This window comes from Rhynchophorus ferrugineus, unplaced genomic scaffold (genome assembly GCF_030347505.1).
Source record: "Rhynchophorus ferrugineus isolate W39M unplaced genomic scaffold, kcgeb_rfMv2 rfM1, whole genome shotgun sequence".
NCBI lineage: Eukaryota > Metazoa > Arthropoda > Insecta > Coleoptera > Curculionidae > Rhynchophorus > Rhynchophorus ferrugineus.
In genome coordinates, this window is record NW_027472580.1 from 72,879,750 (window position 1) to 72,898,173 (window position 18,424).

General features: G+C 30.6%; 1 protein-coding gene across 4 annotated transcripts in view; it reads left to right on the forward strand.

Moving 5' to 3' along the window:
- Positions 1–18,424, forward strand: part of f (espin protein forked) — a 258,719-nt gene that overhangs the window by 49,379 nt on the left and 190,916 nt on the right. The window lies entirely within an intron of this gene.

An 18,424-nucleotide genomic window follows, 5' to 3' on the forward strand; every position in this document is an offset into this window, starting at 1 on the left:
AGAAATGGAATGTTGTTCGGAAATTACCTCCCATCGTTTTGCTTATTTTTTGCTAATATTAAGGTCAATATTAGTGTAATACTTTAAATCAGCTAGATGTAAGCATCTTATGAAATTCGTGCCTATATTTTTAAAACAAAAACTTTTATTTGGCGTTTATTTTATTTTATGGAAATAAGTTTTAACTATTGAACAACACAACCAACGAGACAACAAGAACCGAATAGGCAATGACGCGTTATACACCTCGCGTCCTGAAGGAATAACCAAAGATATTAGATATATAAGTAATATTAGGGGGACTCCAAATGAAATAGTCTATGGCTAAGTAACTGAACTGCTGAAATCCGCCTTTGGTGGCCGTAAACCTCTAACTACCAGCTTTTCTCCAAATTCTGGAGACTATATTAGTTTACAACAACTTCAGTCCGTCTTTGGTGGCCTTACACCCTGAACTGCGGTGCTTCTGCCAAGAATCCATGGGCTAAACGTTTTTATCTAAACGCGTATAATTACTAATTGTAATAGTCTATGGTTAGTGGTCTTTGAGTATCTTCAATGCACCTGTTGTGACCTTACAGCTTCAACTGCGATGCGTTTCTTTGGATTTAACTATTCCAAGGAATGCTTCGAGTAACTACGGTACGATTGCCACTCCAATGCCAGCCTGTCTTGTTTTCCTTATTATCTCTTGGTTTTATTGATAAGTAAGTTGATTTAGATTATTTGAATCAATTCAAGAGAGACCAATCGCCATGGAATCCCACCAACTGCGCCTGTTGTAAAACCCATAGGGTTCAAGTTTTATGTTAATTAAAGTTATGTTATTTTACGAAAATCAGTAGTGGCTTATTAGGACGACCGATGAGATGTCGTTACAATCTTATTCCAATATAAATGAGACTCTTGTAATAAAGATGCATAATAAGATGCACTTGTCACATCACCAGCTAAAATACAGTGTTGACCTGGCTTACAAAATAAAATTATATTCAGTTGTAATCTTCTGACTACGTTCTCTGTGACAGTTGTACTGAAGTTTATTATTGAGTATTATTAGTGAAATTTAGACACTTCAAGTCATTAAATTGGGTATATATGCTTTTTGAGGGTGAAAAATATCCAAAAAACTCCTAATTTGATTTTTTCGAGAAGTACTACTTCAAGACTGCTTTTGACTTGTATCATGCTCGTTACGCATCTGTTTATCTGTATATCTCTCTCCTTCTTTTAAGATCTGCTAGCAATTCTTTAAGTATCGCCCAGTTTCATGCTATATATCAATATTTTTTTATATAATTACATCTCCATGTAGCCATTTGCTCTCCTTGCTATTATACAAATTTGCTAAACTATAAAAGTTGTGTTGTCCATTATCTATCTTGTTAAAGTAACAGCAATTCGGTAACCAGTCTATTTTAAACTTGCGAAAACATAATAGGTAATAGAGATTGCTTATTTCTTTATATTTTGTTTGTTTCAACCTGATACATTGGATCATTAACTTGATACATAGTGTTAAGTATTTGATCCAAGTTGTCACTTCATATTTTGCTTTCCATTATTCCTATCACTTTTCAACCGTAAGTCGGTTTACCTTAACGACAGAGTTTACCACACGTTTTATCTTATTTTTTCTTTGGATATGCCTGTTGCCAGTCTTTTCTGACTTTGTATGCATTTGATTTTGTATTTGGCATCGTGTAGGAAGAATCCTTATTTCCTCGATCTAGATCCAATTTACCCGGCAACAAACAAATTAGTTTTAGTTTAACTTGTTATTTCTCATTCATTTATGATGGAATATTATTAAACACTAGTATTTTGCGCGTATTCTACAGCTTTTACAAGTTACAGTTTCATTCTTTTGAATCTAGTCAGGATATACAATTTCTAGTTAATATCACAAAATACAGAGCATGAGACACAACTAAATTAAAATACTTGCTTTACTTTTTATGTTGATTGTTACTGACGTTTTTTCGAATTGATGTAACACAAAATTTCGTTTTACTCTTATTTTTGCTTTTAAAACAATTAATAAAGGCTTTTCTATTTCCCTAGTAGATTAAAAATAACTATTTGTTATGATAATTGTTGTATTCATGAAGATTACTTCAATAAATAATCTGTTTAAAATATCTTATTCCTAAATCTTGCTCTAAAATCTATCGATCTGTCCATTAATCAGTTCAATGTTCAGTCGCAGTTGTATTTTATTAAGGAATTCCCTTGATGCGCCCCATGAATATTGCCACAGTAATGATATTTGTGTTGGTCACATGTGAAAACTCATCGTTAAAAACTCTTATTTTTATATACATGCATCTCATCCCTTGCATGAAAATCATAGCTCAGTTACTTTTTAATATTAGATTTTCTCTTTATTTAATTCTCCCAATTCTTAATGTGTTCATACCCTGAAAATGGCAGAGAAACCGGAAACTTTTGAGCCAAAGTGTATTCAATTTACAATTGCAGATAGTATTCCTGTAATAAGTTGCCCATTGTGGTATTAGTTATATAATATTTACTGGACATTATATAAAGGGATCAATTTATTCTTAACTAACGTGAATAATAGGCGTCGATAATATGAGCCTGGTTAGTAGATTATTTCAAAATTTAAAGAAAACTTTCATAAATAAATTGAAATTGGTTAATGACCGCAATTGTAAATAATTAATGCAATAATTACTTTGTAATTTGGTAATATCTGAGGTTTTACAATACAATAAATGTAATATTTACGTCCGCAATTTTAACAAAGGTGAATTCAAAGGTATTACGAGTTTGAAATAATTTTATATTAAACTTATCTCCATTAATATTTGTTATTATATTACATGAAAGACGATAAAATACATTTTCTCCTAGTTGTGTAAGTATTATACCTGTAAGGATGGTTCTATTCGTATATCATTTGCTCGAAGCGAATTGCCAATATATGATCCGGTTATATCAAGATATATAAAACGATAACAGCATGAAATTTTAAACTAAGATTAACCAAAACAAACAAATGTTTATATGTTTACAAAAAAATACAAATGTTTAACCAGAGAAAATGAAGAATGTGAAGATATCTTATCAAGTTGGTCGTAATTGGTTTGAAATTGCAAATTGAACAATAACGTTAATTATCGAGTTATATTTAAAAATATTTTTGTTGCGAACTTATTGAATTTTTGTAGATAATATAAGGTTGGGAAAAGCTATTTCGATCAAAAGGGCTAATCGAAAACTGTGTGGTGTGTATATTTTTATGACGAGTGGTATGAGTGGCTTTAGGAATTGAATGTCAATATCACAAATACTGGTTCTGGAAATTTATATGTTGAACGTCTTAAAAATATATACATACTGATATATTTAATCTCGTGACATCTTTATGGAAGTGAACATGGAGATTATTCTCAATTTTTCGTATTCAGCATACGGAGAATGGAGAAAATATTATGAATATTTGAAATATATACATTATCTATTTATTAATAAGGTTGAGCAATACTTCGAGGAATAGATTCATAGAGGATGTAAATAGTTTCCAATGGATTGTTGTCTTAGTATTGTACAAAAATATCTGCCGATTGCTTCAATGATATTAAAGATTAAGTCTTCATTATCTGATCTAAAACTCCCGATGATGGTTTAATTATCTTGAGGTATGGTGATTGAGCTCTGATTTTCTTCAAACCAACGTTAAACCTTTTTGGTTGTGTGTATGTTCGCATTATCATCTTGGAATATCTTGCAATGTTTGGCAGTAATATGCGAGTAATAGTAAGAACTTTATCATTTCGGCCAGTGGTCTTAATGAGATGACCAGTTGAATACTACTATATTATCATACACAAACTTGGCCGTTTATAGGAAACAATGTAAATGATGATTCATCGGACTGTGCCATATTCTTCCATTTATCAAGTGTTCTATTTTTTTGCTCTTTGCATCATTTCTTTAGCAGTTTAGCGTCGGCTTTCATTCTAAGGAATTTCGCCATTGTATCCCTTCCATAAATTTTAGCTTTATGGAACTCCCGATGTATTGTTTTTGATGAGATAGTGGATGTTGTCTAGCCAGAAACCTTAATATTCGTTGATCTCTATCAATTAACTTTGTGTCTGGTCCACTATTCCTGTTTGATCATGTATGGTATATACTGCCATTACCGTGGATATTGTCGCCCGTGAAACTTTAAACACAATTTGAAAAAATCTTTTTTGAAATTTTGCAGAAGCAGCAAATAATGACCAATGTGCTAAAAAATATTTGTAACAAAAATATTGGACCGACTTCAAAAAATAAATAAGGAAGTTACTAAAAGGTAAAAAGTAATATATATAAGATAATAACACAGATATTTAACACAAAAAAGAATTTTAAAATAAAATATCTACATATAAAAATAAACAAAAACCTTATTTAAACCTACTTATCTATTTACTATGTTATTTTAACTACTACCAACTGACTACTTTAAAGTCGGTGCCGAACCCGATTATTTTTATTTTTTTAGTGTTAGATATTTACTCAATAAATTACGCAGTTATTATATTTAATATTACTTAATATTAAATAATGGAATAAAGGAACAATGACTGATAATAAGGAGCGTTTCAGGCCCCGGGCTACTAGCCTAGGTGATTTAGCAAATGTTCTAACTATACAACAACAAAAAGTTAATTGTCGGGAATTGAACCCGTGACCTCCGTTTGGGAGCTAATTGCTTTAACCAATACACCATAGAAGCAGTTGTCTACAATATTTCTACGGGGTCTTATATGCTATAGTTAGTGCTTAAAAAGTCTCTTACTTCCGATTTTCCATCACATCAGCTCAGTAATAATATTATACACCAATATCTGATTATTTTAGATAAAGAACATGTGAAAACTTTGTATGTGCCTTTGAAATTTGAGGGTTTCTCTCGATTTCCCTCCCTTCCCCGCAAAAGATCATGATTTCGTTCCAATGGAACCACCTCGGAAGTGCACACTTTCGAATAAAAAGAGAATTTTGAAAATTGGCCCATAACTGATGGAGAAATCGGCGAACATACATTAAAAAAATTTCAACCGAACATAGAACGTCCTCCTTTTTCCAAGTCGGTTCAAGAAGCTGACCTAATATTAAAGGGATTATAAACTACTCTATAGATGTACGAATCGCATTATTAGATAATTACAACGAAAAGTTTAATGCGTATTTCAAATATTAGAAATATGATACAGAATATCAATGCGCAAATTGATTTAATACTAACCTTTTAATAATTTTCATCAAAACGAGTCTCAAATACTATTACAAAGATCAGTGAATAAAAAAAAAGATAACAGCAAATTAACAAACACCAACATTTCTAATATCTCTGTATGATTATTGGTTATTGGAATTTACAAGAAATTCTTTAAATTTAAATTTGAAAACTTGTACATTTTTATTATGATTTTTATGTTTATCTCATTTTGTAGTTTAATTTATAAATATTGGAATAAAACCGAAGTGTAAAGGAAACTGAAATAATTAGGGATTTTGTTAAAGAATTTATGCGATTTTATAGAGAAAAATATGGAATTATTCCTACTTATATTTTCCAGGATCCATTAGAGGTCTCATTTTCACTTGAAAAATTTTTATCGCAGTAGTTGTTTGTAAAATGTGTTCCAGAATTTTAATATTAACATACGGTAAACAGGAATTTATAAATTATGTTTTCACTTGAGGAAATAACCATTGTAAAGGGATGTTAATATAATAATAAATAACAAATGAAGTATAACCGACCACCCTCAGTGGCACAAGCGACTTGTGGTAACGTTGTAATTAAATATTATTTTTCTCTTTTTACGTAACATAAACCAAGTGTAGATTTTTCCATTACGTTACCTTTCCCCAAACTCTTTGTTTCCCAAATATTTGTGTTTTAGTTTGAAATCGTATTAAAAAGTTATTCGATTAACATATTGAATAAAAACCATGATATCTGAAGAATAGGAGGTTAGCAGTATCTACTAAGGAGTGATGAGGATGATGATGATGATGATGGCGTGGACTTTCAATCATCGAGATTAGATCAATTTGAAGTGGACGAAAGAAGTTGGCACCCAGAATCATAGAGAACACCTGATTTAATATAGTACCGAATGGAAAAACTTTTTTGAGTTTCACTTGTAACGACCTATCCGTTAAGTGTTATTTAATTAGAGTGATCAGGTTTTCGGGTAGACCAACCCTGTTCTTAGTTCCATCTAGTTGTTAGGTCCAGCAGGAGCTTGAGGCTTTGGTAGCGAACTGTTCATATTAAATAATGTTGTTAACCTTTGTGAATTGTTTGAGAGTTTGAAGAAGCAAATTTTTTAGGAATCTCAGTGATGTAACTCTCGAGCTCGCTGGAATATGTTCCAATTTCGGAATGGAACTAATTATGTCAGCCAGCTATGGATTTTTTCAATATTTAAAAAAATATATGATAATTTTAAAAGGGTATCAAACTTTGAATTTTTAAAGATATATCTATATTAAGAACTTAAGGATTTTGAAGAAGAGGGTGGAATTTTCTTTTTGAAAATTCTTCATAGTCAGATGAATTTTATGTTAAAGAGTAGGGTTGAAGTGAAGAAATAGCGATATTTCTAAGAGGAAGTATATAGGAAGTATATAGACTTTTTATTCTCCGGTATATCGATATTTAAAAAATATCGATATTTTCCTTCTCGGATGATATGCTTTTATCGTAACATGGCACCTTTTCTGAATTAATGATTTGAGACCAACTTAAAGGAATAAAAATATAAGAAATTATAATTTAATGAATTTTAACCGATTCTCACTTGAGTTTTGATGACCCCTGTTTCTAACGCTTACATCATATAAAATAATCTAATTTAGACGAAGGTTTTATATTTATTTTCGTCGCAATTTTTATAAGCGAGCACAATTTATATCCCACAGATTACATCTGTTTAGCCAATAAAGCGTATTCTTGCTTGGTAACGGGATTTTTGTAGAAAATACAATTTCCTTAGCCGTTACGTGTAATTAGATAGTACCTTCTTTGATAATGACTTTTAATACCTTAACAACATACAGGAAATGCGATTTATTTTGTTATTACTCTGAAACTGTAATATAAATAGCATCATACGTACCGTAAGTATTTAGGTATCTCGATACATTTTTATTTATTCGATGAGCCTAAATGGCACCACTTAGACATCGTTTTCGATGGGAATAGCTTACCATTACCTACATATTTTTAAATCTTTAAAGAAAATCTATGTACAAGTTCAGTTACAGTAGATTGGGGTTAAGCAAATCCATCAGGTAGTCCAAAATTGATAAACAATTTCAATCTCATGTAATTTATTATATTAAATTTTATCAAAAAAGCACAGTGTGATAGCTGACAGCTTAGGATTATCAAAAATTAAGTCAGTATATAATATATAAGAATAGTTTACTGTTTTGTTTGCTTAGTATTTTATCAGATATAATTGCTTGGCGTTTTGTGTCAATTTTCTTCAGAGATTAACTAATTGATAAAACAAGAACAAAATATTCAATATTCCATTTTATATTTTTGAACTATCAGGTATTAATTTTAAAGAATTTACAACAGATGGTGGTACTGTGTATTAAATCGCATCGGATACATTTGTAACCAACTTCATGTTTAAGTCTCACTTCTCAGTATGTGCCATTTGGTCGATGTCTGACTAAGTTTTTTTCAGCGCGTTCAAAATATCTGAATTTGTATCATGTAAATCACATTTGCGGGAAGCTTTACTGTTTTACTTAAATTTGAAGAAAAAGGCAACGAAGGTCTTCGAATGGTGTGTGAAGCTTATGACAAACGTGTTTCATAATTTTTAAATGTTGTGATTTTGAGACAGAAAATAATGAACGTTCTGGAAGCACTGGAATAAGAGCAAAGACACATCAATGTTATTCTTCAGCACGAGTTCGCTCGACCACATGTTGTAATACTGACAAAAACATACTTAATATGTTGCGAACAACATAATAACATGTAAAAATGTGACCTGTCTTAGCAGCCCCTCACTTCTCATGAAGATAACAATAAATAGGCTCATTCGTGGATAGCCTCAAATGATACGTTGCTCTTTTGAGATGAAATCTATAATTCCTCTGAAAGATGAGAAAACATAGCGGCTGTCGATGGACAATTCATTGAATAAAATACATTTACCGGAAAGTTTAATATTAAATTCGAACTTCAGAAATACTTTTTACCCAACTCATAATATATTTTTTATTTTATTTGGGGGGATTAAGGCTTCTATGTCGCGGATTATTATTAATTTATTATAAGTCGTAAGGCCCAATCACTGATCAATATGGAGGGTAAAGTAGGCTGTACGAAAACTATATCGAAGAATGTCTAAACTAAAAGTTACTAAGTAAGTGTTTTGTTGGTTATGTAATATAATATATAATAGAAATTGGAAAGTGTACTAACATAGCTATGTATATTTTGTGTTGTTACAAATTTCTGTATATAGTTAGTCCTATAATATTAACATATAATTCAAATACAGTTCAACAATTATCATCAAGTATGAAAACATGTTCTAGAACCTGTTTCACCTGCTCAGTATAATTATAAATGTCTGATGATAAAGATGATGTTGAAATAACTTTGCTGGTTAGTCGGAAAATTCAAGAGATTAGTTTGTCAGTCAGTTATAAGGCCTAATTGGACTTGCACTAAAACATCAAGCAAACTGCACGGTGACTTCAAATTCAAATGAATTCAAAGTAATCTAAGAGTTTGGCATAAAACAAAATAAGGTTGCTATAGCAACCAAGAAGCAATTCAAATACTAAAAAACGCACAGGAAATCAGATGATTGATGCGAATCAATCCACACGAACTTATGTAGTGCATAAATGTTGCTATTAACATTACTTAAGTAGTCTAATTTAATGTCAATTCGGGAATTACATACTGATGTATTGTATATGCGTCTTTCTTGCGTATGCGTACAAAACATCTTTTATTTATTTTGTAATGCTATCATGCCTTAAATATTAATTCAATTATATTTATAAAAATAACTGTCTATTCATAATCGAGTTATATTATTGCTAGAAAGCGTAATAATTATAAAATTGTTGAATTACCAACAATAGACGCATATTTATGAAGCTGGTTCCGGTACAGAATAGGAACAATTAATTTACAATGGTTAATTAATAGAAATCTAGAATACCTTCATAACAAAGGATATCCTATTGGGACTATAAAATTATTTTACTTCTTTTATAATGAATATATATATATATATATATATATATATATATATATATATATATATATATATATATATATATATATATATATATATATAAATTACGTGTAATTGTAACTAAATATCGGGTTAATGATTAAACTAATGGGAAATTTCTTTTGAATCGGAACGTGTTTTTCATATATGTATTCGTATTTCTTGTCTCGTTTCTTTCCAGCCCAACGAGATACTTAATATTCAGTGCTGGTGTAACAGCGCGATGTAAACCGGCGTTAAACGATCATCTGAATCTGGAGAATATGTCGTAATTTTCATTTGTGAAATATCTATTAATTAGTCGTCGGTTCTTCCAGTTCGCGAAGGTCTTTTTTGTCCGATTCGTTTCTGCAAAATACGGGTTACCTTAATTACCTTGAAACATTTCAGCGAAAAAAACGTGTTCAAATTCGTAATGTTTTAAATGCATTAAAGGACTTTCCATCCGAGTGAACTAGGAAAAATTCGGTTTTGGTTTCGGTTTGATATTTTTGTCAGATGATTTTATTATTTTATCTGCGATGTGATATGCAGCGTTTAACCCAATAAGTCTTAAACATTTTATGCGTGTTAAACATATTTCAATTACTAACGAAAGTTATATGTGTCGTTTTGGTCGATGACCTTTTGGCACTTTTATAATAAAATTACAATTACAACCTGAACCTGATGGAAGCATTAAGGAATTGCTATTGTGGGAGGTGGCAAGGTCTGGGCTATACGGTGTATGGTCTTACTTTATAATAACCTGTTTCAATAGTATTAGAGTAGAGTACTCGAATATCAGTTTGTCCAGGTTTGAGCTCATGATGAATACTTTCATTTTAATCTCACCTAACAGTTACCATCATCGCCTTCTACCATCTTCATCTACCTTGAAAATTTGAAGAGTTTTATTACCTTTTTCTATGATGGGTGGCTAAGGCGAGTTTTTTTAAATATAACATTATCATTTTAACATCTAAATTTCTCTAACGAAAACAAACTAAATTATAAACACCACACAATTTGGTTTTCGCTGTATTTTCCCACTTTCGGAAGTATAGAAAATGATGAAAATTACTTCTTGGAATCCTATTCCCAAAGCGTGATAACCTCTTATTAAATTAAGGAAATAAGTTACCTTGATATATGAAGTGTTCTATGGACTGATATTTGCAAACGCGGTGTAGTATGACTTGGTTGAATAAGTACTACATGACTTTAAAGCAATTTATTAGGAAAAACTGAAATTCCTTTTCCTCTATCTAAACACTATTTTTAATTGTTTATTAAATATTGTATTTTAATTTTAAAAAAACTGTTGAAGCCAAGAAGAAAAACAGTTATTGACTGGTTTTATGAGTTTTAACGGGAATGTACAAGCTCCGATTATGCCTAATGCTCTCTTTACAATTAATGAACTGATGTCAATCAGAAACTATAAAAAAGCCTTGAAAATAGTTTAGGAAAACATTAAAGTATAGTATCTAAGATAGCTTGTACTTTTAAGTTTAAATAATGTATTAAAAATGTAGAGCGTTATTTAGAGTTATTCAAGCGAAATAAAATATATAATAAAATCGTCATTATGTAACATTCTCAATTTGCATTTCAATAAGAATTTCTCATATAGCTAACGTTCTAACCATTTCAAAACTTACTGAACTACTTACTTTCTAACATTACTGAACAAGTGCTATAATAAATGATGAATGATGAATGGTGAGTATCTTAAAAAATATGACTTATTAATTCCAACCTGCGATTCGTAATCTTGTCGTGTTATTTTTGACTTGAATATATCATGTATAATTCAGGTTACGGTCCTGATTATCGCAGTCATTCTCAAGGGCCATATGTTTTAAGACTATCTGAAAGGTAAACGAGTGAGGCAGGTTGCTCTGATTTTCTAATAGATAAAAGCCCTTGGTGTCGCTTTGCATCGCCGTTCAACCAGTCACCTCTTTCCGTTAAATAAAATAATATTTTCAAGTAAACTAATTGTTTTTGGGTTTAAAACTCTTTCCCATTTTATAACTGGTGCAGTTGGTAGGATTCCGGGGATATCATAAGGTTTATCTCTTTTAAATTCATTCAATTAACCGAAATCAAATTATTTATTAAGAAAAGAAGACAGGTTAACATTTGATTGGCAAAGTCGAAGTGGCAGAGTCCGAAGTTAAGTGGAGTTCGAACAATTGTACACCAGCTGAAGCTGTAAGGTCACAACAGGTAGGTAGAAGGTGCTCAAGGACTCTTAGCCACAAACTATTCTAAGTAAGGAATATTCAAGCTTTGAAGAACACCCCTAGCTTCTGGATTCCCGGCACCGCATCATAGTTGAAGGGGTAAGGTCATCAAAATCGTACTGAAGTTGCAGTGAATTAATAGACTATTGGAATTTAGACAGAAACTTGCAGTTTAGGAAGAATGGCCACCAAAGGCGGATTGTAGTAACTTAGTTTCTTAGCCGTAGACTATTAGAATCTGGAGTCACCAAAATTAGAAAAACCATTCTCTAGAGGTACATTATGAAAATATGGGTTGAAATAGTATCATTTCGAAGATCTTCAAAGGCAAACTGGCGGAATTAATAGGATATACTTTAAAATAATTTTACAACACTTATAAGCTATCCAGGCGGAATATGCGGAATCTCCAGGAGGGTGGTGTTATATAGTGCTGGTTATGGCCTTGACACAAGGGCCATCTGTTTTAAAACTATTTGAATGGTGAACGAGTGAGACGGGTTGCTCTATTTTCGAATAGATAAAAAACCCCAGTGTCGATTAGTATCGTCGTTCAACAAGTCGCCTCTTTTTTCGGTTAGTTAAAATAGTATTTTGAAGTAATCTAATAATTTGTATAAAATTCTTTCCCCTTTTTATAACATATATTGGTATTATATATGATTCAAATCGAGATTTCTGGCATCGAAACATCCTATTGTTACTGATACAATGTTTTGACATGTGCTGGAGTATTATCTTGCACTTACAAACATCCCAATGAAGCCACGTACTACATATACTAGAGTGATGGGTCTGCTGGTCTCCTGTAGAAAAAATGAAAGCTCATATGGAAGATATATATTATAGTAGCAATACATGTTAAATATATTTTTACTTAACTTATTTTACATCAACGTAAAATGGAATTAAATACAAAGAAATTATACAAGCTTCTCTGAAATGGACTTAATAAAGCTTATTTCTTCTATATCTAAATTTTGGCATATAGATGCTGTATTATCTCTAGTGTGGTCTAACTAGGAAGCTAAAATTCAATTCTTTTTTTTTCAACAAGAAAACTATTGTAGATCAGCAATAATAAGGTAGACTAGCGAATTAACTATTTTATTACCATTTTATTTTTCGATTTCTTATTTTCGCAATTTTTCAATTATTTGAAATGAACGAAGCTATAATCTATTCGGCATTGTTTTTATAGTTTTAAAGTAGTGACTGATGATTTCATCAACCCATAAAGCAACTACGGTTTTTTTGGACTGGAAGATTTAAAGTGTTAAGTATCCATACAACGTAGGTACGATTCCAGATATCGAACAGATCGGATTTTACACTATTATCTAAGGAATTTTACAACTGTAATTATAAACATAAAGTACACCCATGCTCTGGCGAGATTCGAACCTTCGATTATCGCGGCAGTAGGAGAACTTCCGTGGTCTTAATCACCGTCACAGCGGCCACAGATGCGACAAATTTTGATTATCGACTTTATTGTCGAGTCCATTATAAACCAACCCAAAATGAGTCCCATTGCTGAACAAAATTAAGATCAACATTTTGAGTCAATTCACTATAGCTTTCCCGGTAATACTTGGATGGATACATTAGGGTCTTCTTGTAGGCCTTAATATTATAAAATTTCTTGTACTCATTGTAAGACATCTTCATATGACAGGTTCCTCGAAGAGAAGCATGATATTTCAAATAAATCTGGAAAATTTGCAATCGTTGGTCTATACATCAGGCGTCAAACCCTTCATGTTAAAATAGTATACCAAAATAAATGTTAGCCACCTGTCAAAATGACTGAAAATATTTCAGTATCGCCAAATTGAAGCCCTATAACTTTGAATTTATAAAAACACACTTTAGCCCTGCATCTGTATACTAATTACATAGTAGAATTTAAAGAAATTTCAAGCAATAAATATGTAAATTGAAATGCCTTGAAATGCATTTTTAAGAACATGGCGTAGGTATATAATTATATTCAGATTTGTTATTGTTGTTGAATTCTAACCGATCTATTAATTAAATTTGCAGATTTTAAAAAGAACATTTTTATCGGAGAAATTTCTAGCCGATTATAAAATACTTAATTAGTTTGGTTGGCATTGAAATTTATATCGCTTTATTGACAAATTGTCGCTTTATATAAGCCAATTTGTTTGATTTCTTTGAATAATTATATGAATTATTAACAGTATATGCATACCGAAAGTCATTGTTATCCGTAATGTAAGAATTATATTCTGTGTGGTAGTTTCTTGTAAATAATGATAAAGCGGGACAAGGTAATTATATATTCGATTTTTTATTTACTATGATAATAAAATGGTTTCTTATTCCTTATGTGCCACAGCCTAAACATTGTTAAAGCATTATATGTTAGGAAGTAGATTTCAAATATTTCATATTTTATATAAAATCTAGGAGATAATAATTATCATTATTTAATTATTTTGCCGTTTTTCAATAGTTCGATATGCTGTTGTTTGATACCCAATATTTATTTCTTCTTTCAAGCAAAACAAAAACTTGTTAGTCTTTTTGTTTGCTGTGATAATGATATAGTTTCTTACTGCTGTAAGAATATACCATTCTAAATATTTTATATTTGGTATAAAATTTATTAGATATTACTTATAATTTTTTAATTCCTCTGTCCATTTTCAATAGTTCAAGGCCAATGGAGTTCTTCTAAAATAATTTTCTTACTAAATCATGAACAGTTGTTTGATACCCAATATTTATTTTTTCTTTTAAGCAAAACAAAAATTTGTTATAATGTTGTTTTTTCTTTGCTGTGATAATAATATAGTTTCTTATTCCTGTAAGAATATACTATTTCAAATATTTCATTTTTGGCATAAAATTTAGGACATAATTATTATCATTTTTAATTCCTCTGTCCCTTTTCAATAGTTCAAAGTGACTGCTAATAGAGTTCTTCTCTAGTATAAAGTTCTTGCAAAATAAAATGGTGTTGTTTGATACCCAATATTTATTTCTTCTTTCAAGCAAAACAAAAACTTAATATGATATTTCAGTACTTTTATTCCAAATGTTAGCTCAAAAATTAGCTCCTTAAATTTCTATGTTCTAAAAGTGGTGATTTCGATAAAAGATAAAGTTCACAGATGAATGAAATGAATGTATAAGTCGAATGAATTGACGGAGGAAAATCATCATCTATTTCAACTAATACATTTTAGATCTCATTTTAGTTCAGTATCAGGTGGGCCACGCATTATTTTTTTTTATAGGATGAATTTTTTTTTCGATGGAAACTTGAGAACTACTCCCGATACTCCTCGGGATTAAACTAGGCCTACAGGTCATAGAATTATCTGTATTTGTATCATATGTATTTTATAATATAAACAATTAAAGGCAAACACAATATACACATACAATAATTCAGTATTTAAAGTTGCAGTACTGATATATATGTCAATCTGACTCTGGGATGCTTTCCGGTCCATTTAGCTCTCCTCAATCTTGATATTAAGTTCGCAAATACAGTTGCAGATATATTTTGGTATCTCCAAGAAGAATTATTATTTAATACGGTAACCAGATCTCTAATATCTAGAAATATTATAAAATATATACAAGATAACTAACACATCAACAGGCCATTATATTATATAACCGGTTCAGAATCAGCAAAAGAACTAACAGAAGGCAATATTTTTATTTAAATAACGTATCATCCATAGCTGTAAAGTTATAAACTAAATGTAAACAATATATGATCCAGAAAGAAAGAAGGTCCCAAGCTCTATCAAGACAACGTCTCAGCCAGAATGCTTAGGTTGCATTTTTTATCATTTATTAAATGTGATCTCAAGATCTATATTCAGGCTATATACACAAATACTATTACAAAAATATAATGTTAACCGAAAGGAAGAAAGTAACAAAGACCCAGGTTGTTAAGTCAGCATTTAAGCTCACTTCAATTTCGGCGACGAATTCATAGCTCAACAGTAAGCACAGTGACACCTGGAACTTTAGATTATGTTAGTAGATTAGTAATTTTTTTTGAATGTTGGAGTATTTGGGGACCTGAGACATCGGACGCTTCTTCAGACTTTTATTGTGATGCAGTTATACGAGTAATTTATGTTACTGAAATTTCTACAAAGGGTAATTTAAACAAAAATGAAATGACACAGCAGTAAAATTTATGTCAAATCCATAAAATAGTATGTTATATAAACGAATTACGCTTTATGCATAAGTAGTAACAATATTTTATAGTCGATTATAGTTTAAGAAATTATTCAATGAGGAATATTTTAAGTCATAAATATGTATTATTTACGATATTGTTGTTTAACACAGCAATAACAGCCATCAACAAGATATTTCTTGTCATAAAATGCGCAGACATCTACTTAGTTCCGAAATACGCCAATATTATAACCGCTTTTAAATTATTACTATATAAATGCATAATGACATTATAGACTACGTAATCAATTAATTAATACTTTCTAATATATTTATTTATGTTGATGTTTTATGTTTACTATAAACGTATATCACTGACCAAGCACCATTTTTTTAAATGGGTATATAAATCCGTATATGTATATATGTGTAAAAGTGTCATTATATACAAATACCTAAAACAGTGGATAAACATACTTATCAATTTTGCTCATATTTCTCATAAATTGTTAACCCAGAATAATATCGAGATTATTTTCCTAGACAGGTTAGGATATCAGTTTTACAGTAAACCAACACAATCAGACACTACTTTTAGACTACGTTACATATCACCTATCCCAAAAAAACTTACACAATTACCAACTTAATGCCTTAGACATCCTCAAAAAGAATATAGATTGAGGGATGTAAATAAAATATTCTCTATATGAGTATTAAGACCCATTGCTCGCCTGTTAAAAAAAATTGGAAATACGAGAAGATAAGACCTAAAATATTTTATCAAGAAGGTCAGTCCTCGCGTTTGTTTGAGCAACAGGTCTCATTGAAAAAGAAAACACATCAACGTTTTGTTGCATTTTCCCACGCTTTGAAGCGGGTTCATCGTGTGCAGTTCACTCGGATGACTATCGATTGGATTTCGGAGTGAAATGATGGAGCCATGTTTCACCCATTGTCACATATCGATGCAAAACTCGGGTTTATTACGCTTGATCATCTTCAAACACTGCTCCGAATCATCAACCCGTCGTTGTTTTTCGTCAAAAGTGAGCTCGCGCGGCACCCACTTTGCACAGAGCTTTCTCGTACCCAAATATTCGTGAATGATATGATGTACACGTTCAGTTGATATCTTTAGAGTGTCTGCTATTTTATTCAATTTCAACTTACGGTCATTCAATATCATTTTGTGGATTTTTTAAATGTTTTCATCGGTAGCAACCTCTTCTGGGCGTCCACTGCGTTCACCGTGTTCGGTGCTCATTTCACCATGTCTAAACTACCGCCATCTATGTGTCCGGCTGGGGACTTTTCAATTGATCTGTTAATGTACGTAGCGTATATTAAATACAGTTTTGTCACTTGATTTCTGAAGTCGATAAGAATTAACAAAGTCACTAACATTGTTTAATAACTAACTAACTATAATTGATTATTAATATATATATATATATATATATATATATATATATATATATATATATATATATATATATATATATATTAATATTAATAATATTAATAATATAATATTAAAGAATACTCGGTGTTTTAAGATGTCGGTTTAAGCATTAGTCAGTATAAGTATCACATGGAAATTAACATCTAAAAAATGGAGAATCCAGGTTGACCGTCGTCATGAAAAGATTAACAAAGCATCTGGTATATGGATTATCACAATTTTAGTATACGATAAGGTATAAAGACAAAGTTAACTATAATTTGAAAAAATAAATATATGGATATTCTATAAATATGTGATTTTCATGTAAGCGGTGAGCTTTTGAACAGAAATGTAAAACTGTCTGATTTGAGACGTCATATTATTACATTAGACATATATCAAAAATATAACTTTTTACTATTGCGATTTTGTATAAATACATGATATTATTCTTCCATTGAGTTTTTTGAGTTTGCGCCATAAGTTCAATTGAAATAATGTGTCTGAATGCAAATTAACGTAATAGTAATAAAAATGAAATCAACATATTTTGTAACGAGAGTAGTGAGAATGTTACGCCACATTTCATAAAATTAAAATCTACTACAAATCCAAAATCAAACATGGAAAAGCTTAAATTCGAAACCTTATATATTTTGTAAATATAAAATATTACGACCGTTGACTAATATCTATTTCAGTCGATGATTCGTGATTTAGCCCAACATTAGTTAAATTAATCTAAAAATTAAGTAGATTATTGGATTGCCTTCAAGGATGAGGATTTTTTTCCTGAAACATGGAGAAGTTATAGTCATAATTTCTCTGAATAAGGCTTAAGACCCCTAAAAAACGTTTATACTTATTTCTATATACTAGCATATGTTATTTAATTTTGCCATCTCATATAAAAATGTTTGAAATACATTACTAAACATTTTACACTATTGCAGAGGATAGACAAGATAATATGGGCACCATGCAATATAATATTTGTTACACCATTTTATCAACATTGCTTCAGTGTAAATATTGCATTGCTGATGTATCACTCAGCTTAGATGCCTAGTTTTGTTTTATTTAAGTTCTGTATAACATTATACATGTATAACATATGTAAGGTTAAAACAAGCGATTGGTGAAATTAACGTATCACAAGCGACAGTATTCACGATAATGTACAAGACATGGTAAAACATGATCGGTGAAGAGGAATACTGGGCGAAACCCAAATTTAATTGACAAAGACAAAG